Source organism: Neoarius graeffei, chromosome 15 (assembly GCF_027579695.1).
Source record: "Neoarius graeffei isolate fNeoGra1 chromosome 15, fNeoGra1.pri, whole genome shotgun sequence".
NCBI lineage: Eukaryota > Metazoa > Chordata > Actinopteri > Siluriformes > Ariidae > Neoarius > Neoarius graeffei.
The window spans coordinates 8,894,332-8,921,028 of record NC_083583.1 but is presented as its reverse complement, the minus strand read 5'-3'; the positions used below and the strand labels follow the sequence as shown (position 1 = coordinate 8,921,028).

The following is a 26,697-nucleotide window of genomic DNA, read 5'->3' as shown; positions in this document are numbered from 1 at the left end:
TTCATCCTTTTTTCTTTTTCTACCTACCCTGCTCTTCATCTTTCTTTCTTTCTTTCTTTCTTTCTTTCTTTCTCTTTCTACCCACCCACCCTGCTCTTCATCCTTTTTTCTTTTTCTACCTACCCTGCTCTTCATCTTTCTTTCTTTCTTTCTTTCTTTCTTTCTTTCTTTCTTTCTTTCTTTCTTTTCTTTCTTTCTTTCCACCCACCCTGCTCTTCATCCTTTTTTCTTTTTCTACCTACCCTGCTCTTCATCTTTCTTTCTTTCTTTCTTTCTTTCTTTCTTTCTCTTTCTACCCACCCACCCTGCTCTTCATCCTTTTTTCTTTTTCTACCTACCCTGCTCTTCATCTTTCTTTCTTTCTTTCTTTCTTTCTTTCTTTCCACCCACCCTGCTCTTCATCCTTTTTTCTTTTTCTACCTACCCTGCTCTTCATCTTTCTTTCTTTCTTTCTTTCTTTCTTTCTTTCTTTCTTTCTTTCTTTCTTTCTTTCTCTCTCTTTCTACCCACCCACCCTGCTCTTCATCCTTTTTTCTTTTTCTACCTACCCTGCTCTTCATCTTTTCTTTCTTTCTTTCTTTCTTTCTTTCTTTCTTTCTTTCTTTCTTTCTTTCTCTTTCTACCCACCCACCCTGCTCTTCATCCTTTTTTCTTTTTCTACCTACCCTGCTCTTCATCTTTTCTTTCTTTCTTTCTTTCTTTCTTTCTTTCTTTCTCTCTCTTTCTACCCACCCACCCTGCTCTTCATCCTTTTTTCTTTTTCTACCTACCCTGCTCTTCATCTTTTCTTTCTTTCTTTCTTTCTTTCTTTCTTTCTTTCTTTCTCTTTCTACCCACCCACCCTGCTCTTCATCCTTTTTTCTTTTTCTACCTACCCTGCTCTTCATCTTTCTTTCTTTCTTTCTTTCTTTCTTTCTTTCTTTCTTTCTTTCTCTTTCTACCCACCCACCCTGCTCTTCATCCTTTTTTCTTTTTCTACCTACCCTGCTCTTCATCTTTCTTTCTTTCTTTCTTTCTTTCTTTCTTTCTTTCTTTCTTTCTTTCTTTCTTTCTTTTTCTTTCTTTCTTTCTTTCTTTCTTTCTTTCTTTCTTTCTTTCTTTCTCTTTCTACCCACCCACCCTGCTCTTCATCCTTTTTTCTTTTTCTACCTACCCTGCTCTTCATCTTTCTTTCTTTCTTTCTTTCTTTCTTTCTTTCTCTCTCTTTCTACCCACCCACCCTGCTCTTCATCCTTTTTTCTTTTTCTACCTACCCTGCTCTTCTTCTTTCTTTCTTTCTTTCTTTCTTTCTTTCTTTCTTTCTTTCTACCCACCCACCCTGCTCTTCATCCTTTTTTCTTTTTCTACCTACCCTGCTCTTCTTCTTTCTTTCTTTCTTTCTTTCTTTCTTTCTTTCTTTCTTTCTTTCTTTCTTTCTTTCTTTCTTTCTAACCCCTACCCTGCTCTTCATCCTTTTTTCTTTTTCTACCTACCCTGCTCTTCTTCTTTCTTCTTTCTTTCTTTCTTTCTTTCTTTCTTTCTTTCTTTCTTTCTCTTTCTACCCACCCACCCTGCTCTTCATCCTTTTTTCTTTTTCTACCTACCCTGCTCTTCATCTTTCTTTCTTTCTTTCTTTCTTTCTTTCTTTCTTTCTTTCTTTCTTTCTCTTTCTACCCACCCACCCTGCTCTTCATCCTTTTTTTCTTTTTCTACCTACCCTGCTCTTCATCTTTCTTCTTTCTTTCTTTCTTTCTCTCTCTTTCCTACCCACCCACCCTGCTCTTCATCCTTTTTTCTTTTTCTACCTACCCTGCTCTTCTTCTTTCTTCTTTCTTTCTTTCTTTCTTTCTTTCTTTCTTTCTTTCTACCCACCCACCCTGCTCTTCATCCTTTTTTCTTTTCTACCTACCCTGCTCTTCTTCTTTCTTTCTTTCTTTCTTCTTTCTTTCTTTCTACCCACCCACCCTGCTCTTCATCCTTTTTTCTTTTTCTACCTTACCCTGCTCTTCTTCTTTCTTTCTTTCTTTCTTTCTTTTCTTTCTTTCTTTCCTTTTCTTTCTTTCTTCTTTCTTTCTTTCTTTCTTTCTTTCTTTCTTTCTTTCTTTCTTTCTTTCTCTTTCTACCCACCCACCCTGCTCTTCATCCTTTTTTCTTTTTCTACCTACCTGCTCTTCATCTTTCTTCTTTCTTTCTTTCTTTCTTTCTTTCTTTCTTTCTTTCTTTCTTTCTTTCTCTCTCTTTCTACCCAACCCACCCTGCTCTTCATCCTTTTTTCTTTTTCTACCTACCCTGCTCTTCTTCTTTCTTTCTTTCTTTCTTTCTTTCTTCTTTCTTTCTTTCTTTCTTTCTCTTTCTACCCACCCACCCTGCTCTTCATCCTTTTTTCTTTTTCTACCTACCTGCTCTTCTCTTTCTTTCTTTCTTTCTTCTTTCTTTCTTCTTTCTTTCTTTCTTTCTTTCTTTCTTTCTTTCTTTCTTTCTCTTTCTACCCACCCACCCTGCTCTTCATCCTTTTTTCTTTTTCTACCTACCCTGCTCTTCATCTTTCTTTCTTTCTTTCTTTCTTTCTTTCTTTCTTTCTTTCTTTCTTTCTTTCTTTCTACCCACCCACCCTGCTCTTCATCCTTTTTTCTTTTTCTACCTACCCTGCTCTTCTTCTTTCTTTCTTTCTTTCTTTCTTTCTTTCTTTCTACCCACCCACCCTGCTCTTCATCCTTTTTTCTTTTTCTACCTACCCTGCTCTTCTTCTTTCTTTCTTTCTTTCTTTCTTTCTTTCTTTCTTTCTTTCTTTCTTTCTTTTTCTACCCACCCACCCTGCTCTTCATCCTTTTTTCTTTTTCTACCTACCCTGCTCTTCTTTCTTTCTTTCTTTCTTTCTTTCTTTCTTTCTTTCTTTCTTTCTTTCTTTCTTTCTCTTTCTACCCACCCACCCTGCTCTTCATCCTTTTTTCTTTTTCTACCTACCCTGCTCTTCATCTTTCTTTCTTTCTTTCTCTTTCTACCCACCCACCCTGCTCTTCATCCTTTTTTCTTTTTCTACCTACCCTGCTCTTCATCTTTCTTTCTTCTTTCTTTCTTTCTTTCTTTCTTTCTTTCTTTCTTTCTTTCTTTCTTTCTTTCTTTCTTTCTTTCTTTTTCTACCCACCCACCCTGCTCTTCATCCTTTTTTCTTTTTCTACCTACCCTGCTCTTCTTTCTTTCTTTCTTTCTCTTTCTACCCACCCACCCTGCTCTTCATCCTTTTTTCTTTTTCTACCTACCCTGCTCTTCATCTTTCTTTCTTTCTTTCTTTCTCTTTCTACCCACCCACCCTGCTCTTCATCCTTTTTTCTTTTTCTACCTACCCTGCTCTTCATCTTTCTTTCTTTCTTTCTTTCTCTTTCTACCCACCCACCCTGCTCTTCATCCTTTTTTCTTTTTCTACCTACCCTGCTCTTCATCTTTCTTTCTTTCTTTCTTTCTTTCTTTCTCTTTCTACCCACCCACCCTGCTCTTCATCCTTTTTTCTTTTTCTACCTACCCTGCTCTTCATCTTTCTTTCTTTCTTTCTTTCTTTCTTTCTTTCCACCCACCCTGCTCTTCATCCTTTTTTCTTTTTCTACCTACCCTGCTCTTCATCTTTCTTTCTTTCTTTCTTTCTTTCTTTCCACCCACCCTGCTCTTCATCCTTTTTTCTTTTTCTACCTACCCTGCTCTTCATCTTTCTTTCTTTCTTTCTTTCTTTCTTTCCACCCACCCTGCTCTTCATCCTTTTTTCTTTTTCTACCTACCCTGCTCTTCATCTTTCTTTCTTTCTTTCTTTCTTTCTAATGAATGTACGATATTGATATTTATTTATTTGCTTTTTCTGAAAGCAGTGTAATATGGAGCAGTCACTCAGAGCCTAAAACAGTGAAACTCTAGTGCACTGATGTGTTGAACTGTAGCTAAGACACATTACTGAGTTATCTTGAGTTTAATCTCAGCACTCGGGTGTGGTTCTGGGCCAGAAATCACTCACTGCTCTACTTTAGTGTAGGCCTATTTCTCAAAAATTTCTCACACCTGTAGAGAAACGTGAACCATGCACAGATGTCTTCTGAAGGATTCATCTACTCATTTGAAGTAGACCTTCGGAGCCATGCTCGCTCATAAGCGCATTATTAATTACCGAGTGTCTATAATATAATCAACAGATGTTCTCCGGTCTTAACTGGATTCCATCTGTAATTTAATTATGTGATTAATGCATTCCTCGGTGTGGATGAGGAGACTGAAGGACAGCGTCGGTGCAGCAGGCTTACCCAACATCACTGTTTGTTTCTTTCTTAATCCTGGTTCTGTTTTCCTGTCCTACACGCTGGCTCTTGTTGAGAAACTCCTTTCTGACAGCATTGTTTACGTTCGTCAATGCAGTAAAGCAGCAACTCGTCCAGCAGGTTTCTCAAAGTATTAGATCAAATAAAACGGGGATTTTCTTCCCTTTGGACTTGGCTGTGTATGACCGAGCAGACTTTTTAAGGCCTTTTTTTTTAATCTGCTTACTTTAGAAGACTTTGCAGATTACATGACATATCCTGATAAACATCAGGAACTTTTATTAGATGCCAACAAATAAACAAATGCACACTCCCACTGTGAGTGCAGAGAGTGAACCAGAAATGCAGGAGCTGTGCTTTTTGTTTGTGTAAAGAGCCGATAAGCTGGGTTCAGCCGAGAACCGACAGTGTCGGGTCCAGATCTAAGACCCCGTCCACACGTAGCCGGGTATCTGCTAAATCGAAGATATTTTTCTACGTTTTGGCCTGTCATCCACATGAAAACACATCAAAAACGAATATTTAAAAAAACTCCGGGCAAAGTGAAGATTTTTGAAAACTCCGTGTATGCCTTTTCGTGTAGACAGAGATAACCGGAGGTTTGCGTTTTAGAACGTCACAATCTGCGCCAAAAAAAATGACAACAAATCTGCCCTGACGTCAAACGTGCGACCTTTGTTTACTGCAGAAGCCAGATTAAGCATGGACTTAAGCTAGCCGCACACCACGGCGATCCACGCGGTACCGAACCGACCCATTTCAGAGCCGACTCCCGACAGGGCACGCACATATCCCCCGACTGTTGACGAGTGCAGTCGCGATTGAAGCGACACGTGACAACTTAATAGCTTTGTGATTGGCTATTGGATATAGTTACTGTTAAATCCAACACTTGAAGATGCTACAGGCTGAATTACAAATGACACAACACGGAATATGTAGCGCACTATCTAGGCTGCATGAGCTATTATTCCCAACCTTAAATAGTGCACTTATATAGGGGAGTTAAAGCGATTTGGAATTCAGCCACACAACTTGAGCAGAGTGGCTTTCCAGCCCACTGTGTCTATGAATAAAGCTTCAGTCTATGGAATTACAGTATATACCTGCATTAGGTGCTACCAACACGTATTTCTCGCGCTAGAAATTGTGTTTAATGATGTCACGTGTTATATGCGAAAGATATGATTGGCTATTGCTAGCGACTCTCGACGATCAGTCTGGCTCCCGATTAGTTTTTCGAATCGGCTGTGAGATGAGTCGGTACCATCGAAAACTAGTCTTTATGCCTGACTCGCGACTTCAGTTGGCTCGGTACGCTGAAAATCGGCGTAGTGTGCGGCTAGCTAAAGAGTAATGGATCGGAGTAGTGCCTTGAAAGCGTTAATTATTGTGCAGGTGCTATTTACATGTTTAGTCTTAGAAGCCCAACTACTGCTCCAAGAGCACAGGCGATGTGATTAGGGGGTAGGATTTGGGGAAATAGCCATCTACAGGTTTGGAATGCTTATGAATGTGATTGAAAACGCAGATGTTCGGTTATGTGTGGAAGGGATTTTTTTTTGAAGACGAGGTGGTGTGGATAAAACATTTTTATAAACGGAGAGGGGGAAAATGTTCGGTTTTAAAAATACCCGGCTACGTGTGTACATGGCATAAGACACGCTCTCAAAGATGCATTTTTTTTTTTCCTTTCTTTAAGAAAAGACTCCATCTGTCCAGGAGCATCAAGGTGCGTGGATGCCACAAACCCTTCGGCAAAGTGTAAAGTAACCGGAACTACTTTCTCCACATATCGTGATTGTTCACAGCTGTAAGCTTTACGTAAGGAATAAAACACCTTTATATATGCTGTGATCGACAAATAATCAACAAGGCCTGATGTGAAGGAGTGTTCCTCTTTTTTTTTTAATTCTTTTTTTTTTATACCGCAGCAAATTTGTCTGATTTTACAATTTCTTATTTATTTAAGCCCAACATCTGCACAATTACCATCACCATCTGTAAGTCCTCTTCACACATGCCAGTACCAGTTGTGCTTTTGCTTCCTCTCGGAGTTAATAAGACGGAGAAATGCAGTGCGATTGTTACTGAGAAGGTCATCTGCCTCAGAAACATTCCTGTTTATAATCTGTTTATCTTCCACCTTGGATTATGTGGAGCGTCCATCGTGCAAGTGCCTGTGAATGTGCTGTTGCTATAGAAACAATCACGTGTTAGAAAGATTTGTTGTTTATTATTATTTTTAAAACTTTAAATTATTCCACACCTTCTGACCAAGTAGATTCGAGAACGGAATAATCATCATCATCTTTCGGCTGCTCCTGTTCAGGGTCGGCGCAGCGGATCATCCGGATCCGCATATTTGATTTGGTATAGGTTTTATACCGGACGCCCTTCCTGAGACAACCCTCTACAAACTATCCAGGCTTGGGACTGGCACTAAGTATGCACTGTCTTCTCCAACCCCAGTGGCTGGGTATTTTACCGAATCTGCATGTCTTTGGACTGTGGGGGAAACCGGAGCACCCGGAGGAAACCCACGAAGACACGGGGAGAACATGCAAACTCTACACAGAAAGGCCCCCGTTGGCCATGAGGTTCGAACCCTGAACCTTCATGCTGTGAGGCACCACCGTGCCGATTTGAGAATTGAATACCAGTGTAATTTGCGTTACGTAAGCCTGTATTTTTAACGTGCGTGTGTGTGTGTCAGTGTTGTAGTCGAGTCACTAAACCTCGAGTCCGAGTCTAGTCTCGAGTCCCCAGTGTTCAAGTCCAAGTCATTAAAGAAAATTGAGTCGAGTCCGGCATCAACACTCCAACCGCACCATTTGACGGTGACCGTTTCAGCGCCATTAACATTAGGCCAAAAAAAAAAAAAGTGTGTTTCCGGTAACCCGACCGATCGAGAATTTACGCGTCGAAATTGCAGACCGTAAAGTTTTTATTACAAATTTCCCTTGATATTTTAGTGTAAGCGGCGTTAGTTTGTCATAATTTTTTGTTTCAACGCATTCAAGTTGTGAAAGAAACGATAAAAAGTAAAATGTTTCGCCACTTCTATCAGCCCTCCTGCATAAACATGGAAGCGCACTTGTATACTGAAGGAGGAAGGCAAAACTGAGCCGAGCCGCCATTTTGAATCCTCATTCAAGGCTGTAATGCAAATTGCTTCCTCTTCAGTATACAAGTGCACTTCCATGGCAGGGAAAAACACCACGTTTTGCTGCCTATGTAGTCCCCTATTTATACAAATAGGAGTCATTCAGGATTCAGCCATGTTTTTGCTTGGTGTTTTTGCTCGACCCAAGTTCTACAGTAGGCTAGGCTAGGCCGGCTGCTTTTAATGGAAGTAGCCTAGTCTAGGACGTTATTTTCACGTTATTACATGAAAATATCATGAAATAACGTAATAATTTCGTATCATGAAATTACGTGATGTTATGTTATTACATGATAAATATATTGTAAAAACGTGATAACTTTGTTAACAATATCTTTTCACGTAATTACTTGATTCTAAGCCAATTTTTTTGAGTGTGGCAGCAACACGCTTCCGTAGATCATAACTCGAACTCTTGCGATATATATTTTTTTTATTCATTTAAAGATTTAAAACACTTTTATTTTATTATGATGTGTGGTATAAAGGATTCTGTGCCAAAATACTATTTTGTAAGATGTTTACTTGTGTTAATTTTTTCAAACAAAATAAAAAAAAAAAAATTAAGAAAAAAAAAAACTTTTTCCTACCTACCGACCTTATTTTAGTATTTCATGTTACCGGAAACACACTTTTTTTTGGCCTTAGTTTGTTCCTGAACATGACGTATGAACAGGTGAATGTGCTTCTCTTTATCCAGGAGTGTGAAGTAGAGGTCTGCGCGGGACAGAATTTTCAGTCCCGCTCCCGCAGAGAATTATGATTTTCAGTCCTGCCCACGCCTGCCATATTTTGTCCCGCTCCCGCCCGCAAATCCCGCATGATGCAGACGTTCACGTTATTTCTCACAAAAGTTCTTGTCATTGGCTTGGGGAATTAAACATGCTGAGCTCTGCGTCGTACACGAGTGAGAACGACTTCCAAATGTCTGATTTCAGAACTCTTGACTTTTTAACGGTAAATGTACCTCTTTTTAAAGCAGCACTTACTTCTGAAGCACTGTGAGCTTCACTAGAGGAGCTCTGCTCTTCTGCCATGATCGGAGATCTCAAACACGGAAGAGCGGAAAGGAATCGGAAACGTACACGAGATTAGACCACATCCGCAAATTTAGGCATCTTAAAATGTTTTATTAATGCCAAATAAAATATCCAGCACAAATTATATATGATAGACATAAATTAATAATTTATAAATTTTATTTTAAACACGTTTTTAGTTAGCGGGACTGCAGCTTATCACCCCGCCCGCCCGCTCCCGCATTGTGCACTCCCCCTCCCGCCCGCGCCCGCAATGAGCTTTCAAAATTTGTCCCGCGCCGCACTGCTTTGCGTCGGGTCCCGAGGGACTCCCGCGGGAGTGCAGGGCTCTAGTGTGAAGTATTCTGTCAGAGATGGTTAGGAGATGGACGTAAGTGCAGAAGGTGTGTTTATTAATACAAGTGACGACATAAACAATGCAGAACGGCAGGCAAAATCGTAAAACAGGCAACAGGTCGAGCAACACACAAGCAGGCTATTGTAGACTCGACAGAATCAAAGACGAGAAACAGGAAATCAGGGATCAGGAAACCAAACAAGGCTCAGTAATGTGTCAGCAACGCAACTCAATACTTTGCAAAGTAAGTGTGTTTTCACAGTTTTTAATATAGGTGCACTGATTTCGCTTTAATCCCATGCGAGTCGTTTACAGTGTGCACATGAGTGTGTCTGCTTGGCGCGTGTGTACTGTCCGGCGTGCGCCCGAGAGTCTATCTGATGCACGCACCAAGGCGTGCAGGTGTGACACACTTGCAAGAAATTAGTACAAAAATTAACGTAGATATAAACAGAAAAATCTTGTGGCAAATTATTATGGCATGCTACAAAAAATAAAGAAAAAATCCGAGTCCTCGTCTCCAATTTACGAGTCTGAATGCAGTTAATGCACGAGTCCAAGTCATCAGTGCTTGAGTCCAAGTTGAGTCACGAGTCCTAAAAATTAGGGCACAAGTCAGACTCGAGTCCGAGTCCTGAACTTGAGTACTGCAAACCTTGCATATGTGTGTTTTTGTTTATAATATTTATTTATTATACAGATACAAGTGTTTTACTGGGAAATACGCCACACGACTCGTATTTTTTCATCCGGGACATGGAGAACCAAAACCGTGACGTAAATTTCTTTGTGACTCGTGAGGAAATCGATGAGTGAGTTGTTTAGATAAGTTTGGCGACTTTTTGTTTGTGATTGTGTCGATTTATAATAAAAAGAAAATCACGTGTTGGTTTGAAGATATGAAGTTTATCTTCTCGTGTTGGAAAAACTCGCATTTTTCATACGAAATACACCACAAATGTGTAGTGGTTAGCACGGTCGCCTCACAGCAAGAAGGTTCCGGGTTCGAACCCAGCGGCTGGCGAGGGCCTTTCTGTGTGGAGTTTGCATGTTCTCCCCGTGTCCGCGTGGGTTTCCTCCGGGTGTTCCGGTTTCCCCCACAGTCCAAAGACATGCAGTTAGGTTGACGTGGGGCGGCCTTGGGCTGAGGTGCCCTTGAGCAAGGTATCGAACCCCTGACTGTTCCCCGGGTGTTCTGGTGTGGCTGCCCACTGCTCTGGGTGTGTGTGCGCGCGTGTGTTCACTGCTTCAGATGGGTTAAATGCAGAGGATGAATTTCACTGTGCTTGAAGTGTGCATGTGACGAATAAAGGCTTCTTAAATTAAAACTCTTGATTAACTTGCAGAATTTTTTTTGTCCATATAATATAAAGAATATTACACGGTGGTGCGAAGATGGATATGAAGTTTATCTTCAAAATATATACACCACTTGAAGATAAACTTCATATCTTTGTGCAACCGTGTAATATCCTCTGTATATACTGTGTGTGTCAGAGGGGAACCGTCAGGGCCTTCTCATCCTTCAGAGAAGGCCAAACATATCAGCATTTCAATCGTTACATTTAATTGCTTTCATTCTTTTCATAATTTCATTATAATTATTCTCTTCTAATTCTGCCTCATTTTCTATCAAATTTGCTTCAGAAATGAAAGGGTTACTGTCCTGAAAACGTTAAAACAGAGTTATCCAGTGAGATTTGTTTTGTTTGTTGTCTCTAGGCTGAGAAGAGTTTAGAGCTGCTCACTCACTGGTTAGGACTTCATTGCTGGGACAGAAGGCCATGGCAGTGTATGTTTATGTAGGAAGTGACAGATGAATTAAATAATCAGATTTTGATTTATAGTGGGAGGGACCAAAAATGTATCGCCCTCGGCCTTCTCGAAGCTTAACCGTGAGTCAGTACAGCAGTGAAGTCACCTTCCCGCCGGTGTCGCGTTCATCAGTAGTGTTGGCTACTGAATGCTAATAAAGTGGTCAGTGCTATCTGTCGAGAGCAAGTAGCACAGGCTGACGACCGAGAAACTAAGATTTCCGTCTCCAGACTCTTCTTGCACACTCGCTACGGTATTTTTCACTCGGACTTAAGTATTCATTTCCCTGTGCAGTTTACCGAGCGAGTTTTAAAATCAACAACGGAGCGACTTGGCAGACTGCCACTAATCCCTCACAAAATCCCCATCATTGTAAAAGTCCATATTTATCACAATTGGCATATCATGAAGTGTTTTAACCCTGAAGTCCTTTGGCGTCGTATTCATGTGACAGCGTAGATATAATCAGCCAGTTTCCACATACCAGGCACCGTGCCAGCACACATTTCTATAAAAGGGAGTTTAATCCACAGGTGTCAGCTACTGAAAGAGAAGCCGTGAGCAATTATCTCACAGGTCCATCCTGGATTTATGACCACAAGCTTGAATCTTGTTCGTTTCATCCGTGTCTGCGTCTGTGTATGTTCAATCTAGGGTGATCTTTAATTGTGAATTTCACGGGCTGATGGGTGAACAACTGATGCGTGAATGATCATAGGTAAAAGCTGTTTATGGTTTCCCCCCACAAACACGCCAGCTTCATGCTGTTATTCATTAATCCTTAACCAAAGCAGAGGTGCTGCTACTGGTAGCCTAACCTAACTACCGGATTTCCGTAAACCGGGGTTTTTTTTGTTTTTTGTTTTGTTTTTTTCTCCTCTCCCTCCGCCCTTATGCAAATAATTCTGTTTATACATGTTAAGGTTGTGTTTTTAAAGCCTGCTCGGTCCCAACAGGTATGACTTTGTCTCGTTTGGAATTGCTGAGAGCCATGTACTCAAATTAGAACAAGTCCAGGAAAATGTATTTATTTATAGAGCAAAAACAAGTATAAATTCTTTTGACCATGTCGGTAGTTAAGGCAAGGATGCTAAGATTTTAGAAAGTTAATAAATGAGGGGGGAAAAAAAGTTTCAAAGTTAATCAATAAAGTGTAATATCGGCTACACGCTGCTCCGGGTACGTTATGGTGAGCAAATTGAGTTAGTGACCATGCATACAAGAATGCACTGATGTGATTCGTAAATCATAAATCGGCACGACTTTCACGATTAACTAGTCATAGAGTCACTTTTTTTGTGTGTCTTTGTGCGTGCATCTTTACACTTAAATTTTTACGTGTTTATTTATTTATTTATTTTACCTTTACTTGTACTTTTTTTTTTTTTAAAGTGAATATACTGTGCTCGAGAGAGAGAAAATATCAAAAACAAAAAAAAATCTGAATACTTCCTCTCATTGTGTATATAATGTGTGCGTGTGTGTGTGCGCGTGCGCTTGTGTAAGCTTGTGTAAATAGCTTAAATTCCTCGGCACTCTGAGGTCTGACGTTCATCCAAGCCCACTGTATGTTCCTCCTTCTTCTTCCTGTTGCTCCTCACGCATACTGGTAAACACAGCAGCTCCAGACTGAGGACAGAGCTCTACTGTCTCCTGCGTCTTTGGAAAGCCAGCTGACGCTGACCACGTCGTCTTCACGCGGCACACTGGGCCGGTCTTTACATTTCAAAAAGACATGATGTAATACAGTAATCTGCTTTTTATACTGCAGTCATGCCGTGTTCTGACTGCCGTGTACCGTATATACACCACCACACCGCACTCCTGACTCACAGAACCACAGGACTGTCTCGTCTCATCTCGGGTCACTTTCCTCAAACTGATCTCCATTTTCTTATGATATGAATATGATCACCTGTTTTAGTTCCCTCCCACCACGCTATTCCCTCTCCTATTTTATGACGGCTACCAAGTGGGTGAAGGTGTGGCGCGGTACTCGGTAACGTTTCGTACGAATGTGGGCAGATAGGACTTTCCTCTGAGTGTTCCATGCTGCCTGTGACCTTTACGTGAGCAGCAGTTTGAAAAGATGCAGTCAGTTGGTTTCATGTGCCCTGGAGGAGGAACCACGTGATGGCCGTCACGTAGCCATCATGTGATCGGGAGAGATGGCTGATGGTGGGGGTGTTTTAATCCAAACAATTTAATTGATAAAAATCAAAAGTAATCATGCAGTCCTTTTATCATTATCCAGCTCTTTGATTGCCCTTCATTTTCGGTCTTCTCGTTGTTGTTGTTCTCCTCCTAGTTCTTCTTCTCCTCCTAATCCTCCTCCTTCTTCTCCGCCTAATTCTCCTTCTTCTCCTCCTTCTCCTACTTCTCCTAATCCTCTTCTTCTCCTAATCCTTCTTCTCCTCCTAACCCTCCTCCTTCTTCTCCTAACCCTCCTCCTTCTTCTTCTTCTAACACTCCTCCTCCTCCTAATCCTTCTTCTCCTCCTAACCCTCCTCCTCCTTCTTCTTCTCCTCCTAACCCTCCTCCTTCTTCTCCTCCTAACCCTCCTCCTTCTTCTCCTCCTGACCCTTCTTCTTCTCCTAACCGTCCTCCTCCTCCTAACCCTTCTTCTTCTCCTCCTAACCCTTCTCCTAACCCTCCTTCTTCTCCTCCTAACCCTCCTAACCCTTCTTCTTCTAACCCTTCTTCTAACCCTCCTCCTTTTTCTTCTCCTAATTCTTCTTCTCCTAATTCTTCTTCTCCTCCTTCTTCTCCTCCTAACCCTTCTTCTTCTTCTTCTTCTTCTTCTTCTTCTCCTCCTCCTCCTAACCCTTCTTCTTCTCCTCCTAACCCTTCTTCTCCTAACCCTCCTCCTCCTTCTTCTCCTTCTCCTAACCCTTCTTCTCCTTCTCCTAACCCTTCTTCTTCTTCTTCTTCTTCTTCTCCTAACCCTCCTCCTTCTTCTCCTAATCCTTCTTCTTCTTCTTCTTCTTCTCCTAACCCTCCTTCTCCTCCTAATCCTTCTCCTTCTCCTAACCCTCCTCCTTCTTCTCCTTCTCCTAACCCTCCTCCTTCTTATTCTCCTAACCCTCCTTCTTCTCCTAACCCTCCTCCTCCTTCTTCTTCTTCTAATCCTCCTTCTCCTTATCCTTCTTGTCCTCCTTCTTCTCTTTCTTCTCCTACATTGTGGTCATCGTCGTCTTCTCTTACTCCTCCAGTGTTAGTTGTTTGGATCTCACGATCAAGCCTTCTTTGTTGCCCTGGTTGTTCTGAGGTTACGTGCTGAATGTGAAAGGATGCACAATCCTCAAATAACTTGAGTGAAATTAAACTCTGATTGTTGCAGATCCACTGCAGGTTCCAAACCTCCTGGGTGTAATTCGTGCAGTTCATCTTTATTTAATCCCACCAGCCAAACATGACCATTATTTCCTTCTGAGCATTGTGTAAGCTATCAAAAACATTCTAAAGAAGGGTTTGTTGTATGATCTGTCCATATGCTAATTGTGCAAAGAGTGTGCTGCGTGTGGATTTCTATTTATTTATTTATTTTTAAATTTTATTTTCGCTCTGAGCCAGCTGGCACAAATGAACCCTAAAATGGCCGTCATTGCCCCTCGTTACCATTCCTGATTTGTTCAAGGGGTCATCTAGCTTTCTTCACTCTGACTATGGTAAAATTACAGCAACGAGGAACGGTATTAGCAGTGTATTGTGTAGATATTTGCTCCTACAGAAAGGAGGTCAACTTCATAGCTTCCTTTCTGGATCGCAGAGGCGCTTTTTTTTTTTTCTTCTTTCCCCCTCTCTCACTGCTTTCCAAAACAATGCTGCTAATCCTCAAGACACATCAGAGGAACAGATTACACAGATCACGTTGCACTTGGAAATAACATCCTTTTTTTGCTGCCTCTTACCCCGTGTGTACATCGTACATCAAGGTTAGTCCATTGTTTAAGAAGATGCAGTGATACTGGCTCATAAACATGGCATTGAAAAATCCCAAAAGGTCTCGATGACCATTTCTATTCTGTTCTTTTTGGGAAGATAGAGTTGTTGTTTTTTTTTACCTGAATAGCTTATAATTTAGTAATATAGTTGAGTGTGGTGTTTCAATTACTAATTTATAACCTAGGAGGGCCTCTGCGATTATTTACAACCATGTAAATAGTCTCTAAAGCATGGATCATGTTTTGTCAGGGGCGGTTCTGAGAAGCGCCAAAAAGCCTGAGCATTTTGAACAGGAGGAGGATCTCGGCTGCCCATCAAACGAGGAAGGGGGACGGGCAATAAGTGACAAAGCATGATGTGGGGTGAAAGCATTTTGGTGTTTGAAAATAAAACGTGGAATTTGACACGCAGCAGAGAGGATTAATCGTCTTAATTACCTTAGCAACATCTAGAGAATCATGTGCCTGAACGGGGGGGGGTGGAGTCACCGATGCGGGTCGGATTAACAAGAAGGTTAACACACATTTTGGTTTTCATCTGGAACGCAAATGCGAATTTGTATTGCAGATGAAAACCAAAATGTGTGTTATGATGAAGGAGGGGGTTCCTTGATTTTTCTTAACACACTTGGAGGAAAGCGCTATCCGCCCGCCTCCGCGCACACGACCTCCCAGATTGGCCCATGATTGGCTAGCGTCACTGTAATTGACACAGGAGAGAGAGTATGTCACCTCCCTTCCTGAGAGTATGGCCAATTTTGCTCTCTTGAGCTCCGTGGCATCATCAGGAATCGAACTCGTGATCTTGAATGATTTTAAATTTCAGTCCAATGATGTAATGCTTATTGTTTAGCAGATGAATGTAGAACTCCTTTCCAACTGGGACTTATGACTCAGCTGACCATTTCAATTGCGCATTTCCAAGTTGTTGGGTTTTGTTTTCCCGATTACAATAGAACACATTCTTTATGCGTTCAAGCACTCTACTACTAGTAATATCAGCTCATACACTGTGAGTAGAGAAAAACAAAATTGCTGCGCGTATCAAGTCAGATATAGCACTTTATCAAGTATTTAAAAGAAACAGAAATAGCTAAAAGAATATTTCCCATCAAGTCTACATCAATGAACAGTTGATAACTTCAACAAAACAGACTTCATGTTAAAGCTATAATGAATTTCCTGATGACACTGTTATAGAAGCAAGTTATTTATAGTCACGTTATCTATCATCACCCAAATGAGGATGGGTTCCCTTTTCAGTCTGGTTCCTCTTGAGGTTTCTTCCTCCTGTTGTCTGAGGGAGTTTTTCCTCACCGCCGTCACCACAGTCTTGCTCATCAGGGATAAATTGGGGATAAAATTAGCTCATGTTTAAAGTCTTTAATTTTCTGTAAGGGTTGTTTTACAATCAGGGTACAAAGTTTGTGTCACAGGGGTCCAAAATTCAAATTGATTCAAACTGGTTCTTGTACCGGTTTTTAAGTGAAGGACAAGTTAAAGAACAGATTTCAGGTAATTTTTTGACATACGTGTATGGTAGTTTTGTGTAATCTACGGAAGCCGTGAGAGGCCCTTCATATCTCATCTTATCTCATTATCTGTAGCCGCTTTATCCTGTTCTACAGGGTCGCAGGCAAGCTGGAGCCTATCCCAGCCGACTACGGGTGAAAGGCGGGGTACACCCTGGACAAGTCGCCAGGTCATCACAGGGCTCACACATAGACACAGACAACCATTCACACTCTCATTCACACCTACGGTCAATTTAGAGTCACCAGTTAACCTAACCTGCATGTCTTTGGACTGTGGGGGAAACCGGAGCACCCGGAGGAAACCCACGCGGACACGGGGAGAACATGCAAACTCCGCACAGAAAGGCCCTCGCCGGCCACGGGGCTCAAACCTGGACCTTCTTGCTGTGAGGCGACAGCGCTAACCACTACACCACCGTGCCGCCGGCCCTTCATATAATCTTTTTTTATTCACCTTGTTATCCTGAGATAACGACATAATTCGAGATCTCAAGAAAACAAAACAATTATTCCGTGATCTCGAGAAAACAAAACAATTATTTCATGATCTCGAGTAAACAGCTGAGAAATGGTTCATTCAGGTGCGCCAAGAGACTTGTGATATGCTGACTTTGGGGCTATTTCTCATTCTGTATAGACGCAACTTTGGTCATTAGAATGTCTGGAATAATCGATCACCTGTTTACTCGAGATCATGAAATAATTGTCTTGTTTTCTCGAGATCACGGAATAATTGTTTTGTTTTCTCGAGATCTCGAATTAGTTGTGTTTGTTTTCTCGAGATCCTGAATTAATTATGTCGTTATCTCAGAATAACAAGGTGAATAAAAAAAAAAAAGGATTATATGAAGGGCCTCTCGCGGCTTCCGTAGTAATCTGCTATAAGATAAAGAAGATTGAGTGTAGCTTTAAGCAGGGCTGGGAGAAACAAATGAAATGATTCTCGGAGAGGACTTTTTTTTTTGACAATTCAGAATCCACGACTTCCATAGTGCTTTTAAATATAAGGCTGTAAGCTTTGTGTTAGTTGTCTCTAATATTTATGTCCCAATATCTTGACCACATTTTAGATTGAAAATAATCATTTTAGATATGTTATTTTATATTGAAAAATTAGCTGTCTCGGAGAGGACTTTTGACACAATTCCATACTAATTTGATCAAAATAGTCTGAAAACTTACTGGCATTCAACATTAAAACTTCACTATGTTTCCAATGATATGGAACCAAATATGTGTTTTATGGTATAAAGAATGATTTAAGTGCATCCCTTTTGGAGCTACCTGTGGTCAAAAAAGCACTTTTTCTAAATGACACGAGTAATTTTGCTAAATATGACACATATTGCCATACATTCACCAAAAATAACGTTATCACCAAATTTTTTTTTTTTGCATGGTAAATAGAGCTATCACAGGGCTACAATAAACAACCAAGTTTATTTAGTCAAGCCTTTTGATATTGAAGATAATAAGTGTTAAATGTGATTTTTAGCTTGCATACCCTGATTGTAAAACAACCCGTAAAGCTGCTTTGCGACAATGTCTGTTGTTAAAAGCGCTATAAAAATAAACTTGACTTTAGTACTAGGCTATTAGCTCATATACCGTGAGTAGAGAAAAACAAAATGGTGGAACATTTGGTTGCTGAACCAACCAAGGACGAAACACAAACTGTACTTGAAAACAAAACCCCAAAAAATACAACAAAATATGGAATGAAAGTATTTGATGGTAAAAACATCTTTTTATTATTATTTTTTTTAATAATTATTATAGCATTTTTCACAAATTGCTCCTGTCATTTCACTGGTTTGTTCACATTCTTCATCTCTAAGCAGTAAAAAAAATTTTTTTTTTTTAGACTGGTTTAAAAGCTTAAAGAAGTTTGAAAATTACAGAACTGAAACATCCAAGGAAGAATTCAATAAATGTCTAAAGCTATTCTATACCTCGGCAAGACAGCAAGACGGCACTTTCTACAAAAAAACAACAACACAACACTAAAGTCAATTCGTGCCGCCATCGATAGGATTTAAGGAGTCCGCCTAAGCAGAAATGATTTTGTCAGACATTTTGTATAAAGGTGTTTTTTTTTTTGTTTTTTTTTTTAATCGAATTTGCTAAAAATAAATACAAAAATGCTCCGTTTCTCAAAATCCAGTGAATGTGGATAGAATAAAACAGTTATTCCGCGAAATCGAGTCATACATGGCTTATAGACAACTCGGTGCTAGGCGCCTCGTCGGCTATCAGCTCATGTACGACTCAATTTTGCGGAATAATTGATATATTTGGCTCTGATGATTTTGTGTGAAGACGCAAAACACATTCTTGTATCCTCTTATAATAAGCTTAGGCCATTATTAAAAAATGTTCTGTTTCTGGTCCACCGGCCGGGTGAGTGCCGTTTGTGCGGTTGAAATTTTTTTTTTTTTAACGCCGGTTTTTCGACATTTTTTTCGGGTTCGTAAATCTAAAATCAAACTTGACATTTACGCATTCCGCGCAGAATATAGAATCGAATCAGCTCCGCGCATGCGCCGTGCGGCACAAAAAAATGGCAGCCACCATGGAGGAAGGAGATCCAGAGTCTTCAAACATATTTGCTTAAGTGTGAAATTGCAAAATGGTATTCTAGCGAACAACAAAATAGTAAAGATTCAGAAAAACAAATCATTCAGTGATCATTTTAATAGTGTAATTTCATCCGAACTAGGCCTAACGCTCGATTTAGAACTACAAAAAGTCCGTGTGTCGGACCATCACAAACCGTTACTGGAAAATTCGTTTGATCTTGATCCATCAGAGGCGTTACAAACAGCTTTTGAGTTTTGTTATGTGAAATTCATTTCTTATATATTAGTGCTGTCAAAGTTAACGCGTTAACGCGATCTCAATTTAACGCGATTAAAAAAAAATAGTGCCGTTAACGCAAATTCTAATTTGGCCCTGCGAGTCACCCGTAGTTCCTGCTGAGGCTTGTCACGCGCTGCGTTTAACTGTACCAACAGGTTTACCGTCCAAACGAGATCACATGGGATTACCTTTCACAGGTGAGACTGGAAAAATACTTTTCAATACTGTTCCTTCAGTCTTCAGTTTCCCAGCTCAGCTCCACCGGGTAGGTGTAGAGTTATAAGCAGCGAGCATTAGATTATACAGTGCCACACTATGATGAACGTTTTTGAACGCATGATGAATGTTTTTATTTTTGTCATCTGTTTTTTTTTTTTCTGCTTTTATGGCAAATACGTCTCTTCAAAAGAAACTAATGAAGAGTAAAATAAACTTTTTTTTTATTTTCACAGTGATATGCACTTTATTTTTCATCCCTTGGTTTTCTCATCTAATATGGAAGTTATGGATGTCAGTGGCTGTGACAAGACGTGTTATGCTCTGCAATAAAAAACACTGGTACAAAGCAAGCCCATTCACTTTTTTATGCTGATAAGAGAATTACAATGGTTTTTCATGTGACAAAAATGTGCGATTAAATTGCGATTAATCGCGAGTTAACTATGACAGTCGTGACATTAATCGCGATTAAATATTTTAATCGCTTGACAGCACTTATATAAAATATCCCTCCCTCCCTACTGAAAATTTTTTTTGCTCACCCGGTGGACAGGAAACGGATTTTATTTTATTTTTTTTAAGGATGGCCTTACAATTAGTGATGTGACGTCAGACACCGACCTGGGAATCCGATGGGGAGTGTTTTTGGACAACGTAGGAGAGTTAGGACGCAGTGCAGTCGTTACAGCTGTTTTTAACTGTGAACACACAATGCTTCAAGATGCTGCGTTACATGTCTTTGTGTCTGAACGCTGCCATCAGTGTGGCTGCCATCGGGTTACTTCAGTTACCTGAAAGGAGTGTGTTTACACTTCTGCTTGGCCAGCCATGGGCCAGATGTGCAATGAATATATTTACGGCAAAGAAGAAAGGAAAAACAAGGTCGAGATCTGACAGCTCATCCAAATGGGTCTGATCCATTTGGAACACTTCTCTTCTTACTCAGACAGAAGATATCAGCAATCGTTTAGTCACAAATCGATATGGACGGGCAAGAAGATGCTCCATTTCTGCACTGTGTTTCACAATACGTACTTGCGCATGATGTTTTTGTCCACCCATGTTTCTTAAAATAGAGCAGCTGCGTTTTTTGTTGAGACATTTCACAATTTCAGAAGAACGTCTGAAAAAAGCCTGCAATATAAGACGTGTCGTAACATCGATCGTCATCAGCTACAGATGCTGGGTGAAAAATCCTGAAGGTGACGTAAATAATGAGTGACGAAACACGACGAATCGTAAAAGCCCAAGAAAAGAGCAGCACAATGGAGAGGATTGGCTTGAATGATTGATTTAATGTTTGTTCATTCATCTCCAGTAAGCATTTTATCCTGCTCAGGGTTGTGGTCACGTCGGTAATTAAATCAAGAAAAACATTCATTTTCCTCGTCTCTCCAAACAGCGCACGAGTGTTGTTGCTCTGTTCCAATGTTTATGTTTAGTTGGATCTAGATATGGTGCTGAAACGAACGGGTGACTGCTATCCCTAATCCCGAAAGGTGTTGTCAGGTAGCTGTTTTTTTTTTTTTTTTTTTCCTTCCCCTGCTTTTGAAAATCTCCTGGTGCGTGATGAAAGCCTGCCGAACGTGGAGACGGTGGCTCTCGTTGCTATGGTGTTATCGGCAGCTCTTATGTGGATGCAGCTGTAAACGTTAAGCTCTCACTTAAACCTCCGCCAGCCCTCTGAACAGAGATCCCTTTCACCCTAGTGAACCTTTCAAGGTGTCTCTTGCTATTTGTGCCGTTTTTTTTTTCCTTCTTTGATACGGAGTGTTCTGAAGCTGTGAGCCTGATCCTTGTTCACCACTTGGTTTAAGATGGGGTCTGTTTTGTTGCTATTTTATTTATTGATTTTTTTTTTTTTAAGTTTCGTCTTTCTTTTTTCTTCATGATCAGTGGTGCACGTACTGAGCAAGTTGCCTGTACTGACACAGCAAACAAGCAGAGAACGGTGGGAGGGGAATGGTTGTGTTTTGTCTCTTAGGATTTGTGGAAAAGGAATACACATAAATAAACCTTTGGATTGCCACTGCTTGCCTTTTGGCATCTTGATCCTTTCAGGAGGACCTTGAAGTGCAACCAGGTGATGAAATAAAAGGGGAAAAAAAAGCTTCCCCCCCGGCATTACATTACAGGAATTGAGCAGACGCTCTTATCCAGAGCGATGGACAACATGTACCCGGAGCAGTTGGGGGGTTGGGTGCCTTGCTCAAGGGCACTTCAGCCATTCCTGCTGGTCCAGGGAATCGAACCGGCAACCTTTTGGTCCCAAAGCTGCTTCTCTAACCATTAGGCCATAACTTCCCCCATGTTATGATATATATGATATGATCGTTCTACCCTGATGGGTGTGACCTCTTGCAGGCTTACCCTGACTTTTCACCCCTCTACCCTCAAGCATAAAGGCTCTCCCGTGCATCAAGGGTTGATGCGGATGGAAATAATTTAATTTTATGCTGTGAACTTGTCATCAGATCTCAACCCGTATGGGAGATTTTGGACAGGACTTTGGACAGCGCTGTCCACCATCATCATCATTAAGCATGCACCGATACCGATACTGGCATCGGCATCGGCCCCGATACTCCACTAATATACTCGTACTTGTCAAACAGTTGCCGATACCATGAACCGATACCAGTGCCGATCCCATGCGCCGATACCAATGTTCCCCGCAGCGCTTTTTGTTCCATTCGAGAGAGAAAAAAAAAACTGAAGCATTGTTGAGCTCAGGCTTGAGCATAATATGATCGGCTATACCATGCGCCAATAGTGTTCCGTGAAGCGCCTTTTGCCAGCGTCTGTTCGAGGAAAAAAAGCCTCTCCCAGGAAAAAAATTGTAAATCTCAACCATTGAGCGTAGGCTAATTTCGTCAGAAGACAAAAAAAATTGTTCGACAACAACCCATTTTTCCATGACGATGTGTTTGCGTGGTCATGAAACAGTGCCGTCACAACATCTGTCCCCAACACTGTCATTTTAAACATCTCTCCACACTCCACTCCCTTTCGCTGCCATACGCAGATAGGCCTACGCTAAGATCCCCAACGTTGTCCTTTTTTAATGTTGGCTATTCGCCTAGGTAAGGGTTTTGTAGGACAGGCTACTCACTAACAAACAAATGAAAATCGGATTTTTGTATAGGTGAATCCAACCGGCAGAGTTTTTAAGTACGAGTCCAACCGGGAGAGTTTAAGAGTGAAGAGTGAGAGAGAGAGAGAGAGAGAGAGAGCTTTAAGAAATGGCTGATTGAGTTTTCCAACTTGTTTCAGTTGAGGGCAACGCTAAGACCAAGGAAACTGACGTCCCATCTACAGGTATGGAGCTCCACGAGCACGGGACGCGATGTTGCGAATGGACAGCAACAGCGTCTGCCTAACAAGTTCTGCGACTGAACAAGAGCGTGCTCGAGGCATTCAACTCTCCTGCAGCACACAGCAGGATGTGCGCACATGCACATGAGAGGAGGGGGGGGGGCATATTTTAGTCTGCATTACTGGCGATGGAAATTAAATAATACATCGTCGCCGGCCGCCACTGTTATCTTGTGCGCTCTCTGTGATGTTGCGATGGTCACTGCTCCTCCCTTTCACGCCCTTGTCTTGTTGCTAAATGTAATTGGAGTAGTTTAAGCGCACCACCAGAACAACCCTTAAGTCAACCAAGACCGCAATGTTGCGGAAGGCCGATGATAGAGGGGGTAAGTGACCAGCGGAGTGAAATGATCACGCTGCATGTGGTAACTCACTGCTCTCTCCTCCCTTCATCAACAATCGGTCTTACATGTTGCAAGAGTGCAAGTCTTTCTTGACTTCGAAAGTTGGACATTGTAATCTAATCCAAATAAATAGCAGCCTTTTTCAGAAATTGCAGCAGCTAAATATTTAATTCTTTGTGTAGGCTATTTGCAATGAGTGTAGTTTTCTGGGAGTGAATGTTGCGCGACAATCGAGAGAGGTTGCACAGGGAAGCGCAGATAGCCTTGTAGTCCACGTTACACTGCCAGCAGACAGCGCCTCTTCATTTCACGGTAGCGCTTCTTTTGCAACATTGTTATGTAGGCCTAGAGCAGCAGCGCTTAGGTTTTGCAACATTATTGTAACAATGTTGCAAAAGATAAGCGCTACCGTGAAGAGGCGCTGTCTGGCTGTGTGACGTGGACTCAAGGCTACTCTGCGCTTCTGGAGCAGCGGAGATTGTCAATGTGAACCCGTGTGCATGATCACGCCAGTTAGAAAACATCAACAGTATCGGTATCGGTAGTACTCGGTATCGGCAAGTACTGAAATGATAGTACTCGTACTCGTATCGGTTTTCACAAATGTGGTATCGGTGCATCTCTAATCATCATCAAAATAATAATAATAATCAGTTCAATTTATATAGCGCCTTTCTGACACCCGAGGTCGCTTTACAATTGAGGGAAGGAAAAAGGAAAAATAAAACAAAAAGTCCACTAAAAAAGGGTCAGGATGTAATTCCAGTGGCGTAGCTAACACAGTCCCACCAGGTGCGCGAAGATCAATCCCAAACCACCTGCACAGCCACCGTGAAGCCACCAGGCAACATTGCTCGGGATACCATGCCAAGCACAAAAGCACCGCCGCACAGAGCACCAGACAACCCTGATGTTAAAAAGCGCAACAAGCTCACTGCAGTCCATAGCGAGGTGCACAGGCATCACACACAGCGTACCAAGGCCTGAAGGGAACCGACGCCAAAACTGGACAGGGCTCGAAATTCGCGGTGGTGTGGTCTGGTCTGGTCTCCTGAGTTGACTTAATTTGTCATTTGGCGAGTAATTCCTGTCACTGGCTGACTAGTTGAAAATAAAAAAATATATATGAAGCGAAGATTCAAACACACCGTCAACTAAAGCCACCACATATTAAGCGTGTGCCGTGTCTGTGTTAATCGATGTGTTTATCGGCAGGACGGTCAGACTGTCGGTTTTTTCACTACTGCGCATGCATATAACAGACATCCCAAGTCTCCCGGAAGTTCCGGGAGTCTCCTGCATATTGATCGCGACTCTCTGATGCCCGGAAATTGGATAATATCTCCCGGAATCTAGAGCAAGCGAGCAAGAGCGTGCACGCAAAACATTAATGTCTGCATCGCGCATATGATGCGCATATTTTGTATTCTTATTGTGATTTATTTATTTATTTATTTATTTTTTTGGGCCCACAGTAATTGGTTTGTACTGTTGTGGTGTCCCTGCCTATCCGTTGTTGTATTTACCAGGCGAAGTTAAATAAATAAAATAAAATAAATATGACAGAGTGCAGGTGGCACGGTGGTGTAGTGGTTAGCGCTGTCGCCTCACAGCAAGAAGGTCCGGGTTCGAGCCCCGTGGCCGGCGAGGGCCTTTCTGTGCAGAGTTTGCATGTTCTCCCCGTGTCCACGTGGGTTTCCTCCGGGTGCTCCGGTTTCCCCCACAGTCCAAAGACATGCAGGTTAGGTTAACTGGTGACTCTAAATTGAGCGTAGGTGTGAATGTGAGTGTGAATGGTTGTCTGTGTCTATGTGTCAGCCCTGTGATGACCTGGCGACTTGTCCAGGGTGTACCCCGCCTTTCGCCCGTAGTCAGCTGGGATAGGCTCCAGCTTGCCTGCGACCCTGTAGAACAGGATAAAGCGGCTAGAGATAATGAGATGAGATGAGATGACGGAGTGCGCGAGAGAGACTCTGCGTGTGTGCCTGTTCATGAAGCGCATGCTAGACAAAGAGCATCCTGATTGGTTTACAGATATCCCAACCTGCAGACCCCCCCGCTGATGGGGAAAAAAGTCCAATATATTATTATTTGTTGATATTATATTATGGTGCTCTGTGTTCTCATTTAACGACAGTATCAAAATCAGGGGTGACAGTAAGCTGGTCCTGGCCGGTCCGGTGTACCACTAAAAGATTTGGCCGTACTGGAAAGAAAAATATACTGTCTCTGGAAAAAAAAAAAAAAAAAGCACTTTCAGCATAACACACCTGCTAATGTCAATTTACCAAAAGCAACACGTTTTCCTCAATATACATTGCATATAACTTGTTCTGACCTGTCTCTGAATTATGTCTGAAGCGAATTCCTTCCGTGTTTTACTCGACAGACAACGTGCGAGATAAGCAGTGGGCTACGCGCGCTAACCATCTTGCGCCAATGCGCGCAGCTGGTATCCAAAGTGTTTTAGTAGACAGACGTTTGTTGCAAAGTCTCCCAAATAAAAACATGTACAGAAACATATGTTGATGTTTCAATATATTATGTGTGCAGTGTTTCGCTGGACAAACAACGAGCGAGCTACAGCGCGCGTACGGCTTAACCAGAACGTGCTCAGCTGGTAATCAAAGTGTTTTAGCAGACAGATGTTAGTTGTAAAGTCTCCCAAATAAAAAGGCATATAAATAAACATGTTAATGTTTCATGATGGGCTATTTAAAAATTACTTTGATCAGAATTCGTAAATCGAGTGGAAGTTGGGGGCGGCACGGTGGTGTAGTGGTTAGCGCTGTTGCCTCACAGCAAGAAGGTCCGGGTTCGAGCCCCGTGGCCGGCGAGGGCCTTTCTGTGCGGAGTTTGCATGTTCTCCCCGTGTCCGCGTGGGTTTCCTCCGGGTGCTCCGGTTTCCCCCACAGTCCAAAGACATGCAGGTTAGGTTAACTGGTGACTCTAAATTGAGCGTAGGTGTGAATGTGAGTGTGAATGGTTGTCTGTGTCTATGTGTCAGCCCTGTGATGACCTGGCGACTTGTCCAGGGTGTACCCTGCCTTTCGCCCGTAGTCAGCTGGGATAGGCTCCAGCTTGTCTGCGACCCTGTAGAACAGGATGAAGCAGCTAGAGATGATGAGATGAGATGAGTGGAAGTTGGGGCAAAGATTCTAGATTCCTGTCTGGTTGGAGCGAGCAGAATAACTAGGCTACCAATGCATGGCACGCGCACTGAGAACACACGCACTTTCTCAAACGCTCCGACACACCCGCGGGAAAATACAAAGCAGACATCCCAAGTCTCCCGGGAGTCTCCCGCATATTGATAGTGGCTCCCTGATGCCCGCAAATTGGATAATATCTCCTGGAATCTAGAGCAAGCGAGCAAGAGTGTGCACACGAGACATTAATGTCTGCATCGCACATATGACTGAGTGCGCGAGAGAGCGACTGCGTGTGTGCCTGTTAGACAATAATAAATAATTAGATGTATTTTTTTGGCGCACTATGACTCAAAATAATAGTACCGGCAAGAAATAAAAGTTACTTTCACCCCTGATCAAAATACTCCGGTTCTTGAAATAAATGCGCATTAGTCATGAACAATGGTAACTACTCTCTCTCTTTTTTGTGTTATTTTTGACAGAAGTAAAATTCATACATGAACAAATTTTGGCTAGTTGATTTTCTGTTTGGTGAGTTACCTTGGAAGGTAACTAGTCCGGCTGGCTGGTGAAAAAAAAAAAAGAATTTTGAGCCCTGCTGGGTCCTGAGCTACACCACAACCGTCGGACAAAA

The 26,697-nt window shown here is 41.8% G+C and overlaps 1 protein-coding gene across 2 annotated transcripts in view; it reads left to right on the top strand.

Annotated features, from left to right (window-relative positions):
* The window catches only part of nfat5b (nuclear factor of activated T cells 5b), a 141,474-nt gene that overhangs the window by 35,864 nt on the left and 78,913 nt on the right, over positions 1 to 26,697 (top strand). The gene's annotated exons all lie outside the window — the stretch shown is intronic.